This window comes from Tenrec ecaudatus, chromosome 13, assembly GCF_050624435.1.
Source record: "Tenrec ecaudatus isolate mTenEca1 chromosome 13, mTenEca1.hap1, whole genome shotgun sequence".
Lineage (NCBI taxonomy): Eukaryota > Metazoa > Chordata > Mammalia > Afrosoricida > Tenrecidae > Tenrec > Tenrec ecaudatus.
The window spans coordinates 15,727,692-15,728,947 of NC_134542.1; positions in this window are offsets into that span (position 1 = coordinate 15,727,692).

The following is a 1,256-nucleotide window of genomic DNA, read 5'->3' on the forward strand; positions in this document are numbered from 1 at the left end:
TCAGGAGAAAGGAGGAGCAGCATCTCCACACTAGCTCACCGCTGATCGCCACAAGGCAGAAGTCAAGACATCAGACATTGCCACCACCACCCCGCCATCTTTGTTTATCCTATCCCGACACCAGCCCTTCTGCCCGCCACTCCCCCTTTCTGCTGGGCTCCATAATCCTGTCTAACAGCCACATGGAACTCCCATGCGGCACAATTTGGGGGATTTATTAGGGACGTTAGAAGGAGCTCCGGTGGTTACATGTTGGGCTGCTAACCACAGGGTCAGCAGTTCAAAATCACCAGCTGCTCCGTGGGAGAAAGATGGGCTTTCTACTCCCGACTCGGAAACTCACAGGGCACTTCCACCCTGCCTGTAGGGTGGCCATGAGTGGGAATAAACTGGAGGACTTGGAGTTTTATTATTACTATTAGGGCTTGATGATGCTGAACAGGTTGTAAACAAGCCAGGATCAGAAAACAATACGGAGACAGTCATGGATCGATACAGAGACGGCAGTGCTGCTCAGCTGCAGCCACGAGGGAAGCCCGCCCCCGGCTCTGCCCCCAGGGGGATGGGTCTCTGATCTCACCACTGACTGCAGCATCTCTGGTGCCTCTGCTTGGCCTGGTGTGGCCTCTGCTACTGCAGGCGGGGATCTTGAAGGCGCTCTAATTGATGGTATAAATCCTTGAGGACTCCTCTCTCTCTCTCTCTCTCTCTCTCACATGCACACGCATCTTTCAGAACTCTCCAAAGCTCCCTCACGCAATCGGTTATCTTTGAGCCCCGTGTCCGTCCATCTCCCCTACAGTCTTCCTCTTCTCTGAGCTGCTTTACTAAGCATCATGCCCTCTTCCAGGGGCTGGTCTCTCAGGGTAACAGCCTGGTCAGGAAGGACTTGTAACCAAACACGCCCACGGAGACCTCGGCCTTATCTCGGCCTGGAAGGGGAAAGACCAGCGTCATCCGTCAGGTAGCCCTGCCTGCGTCTGGGTTTGCTTAATTTCTCCATTTAGTCTAATTGCTGAAACTTTTCATAAGTTGTTTTAATTTTAAAAAATAGAAAGCAAAATAGTTATATATATATATATTAAAGCTAATCTGTGTTTTCTCCAGTGCCCCTACAGTACCTGGCTCCTAGAGTGAATAGTCACACACACACACAGACACACACGTACACACATGTACAGACACACGTACACACGCGTACACACGTACACACACAGACACACACATACACACAGATACACACGTACACACGTACA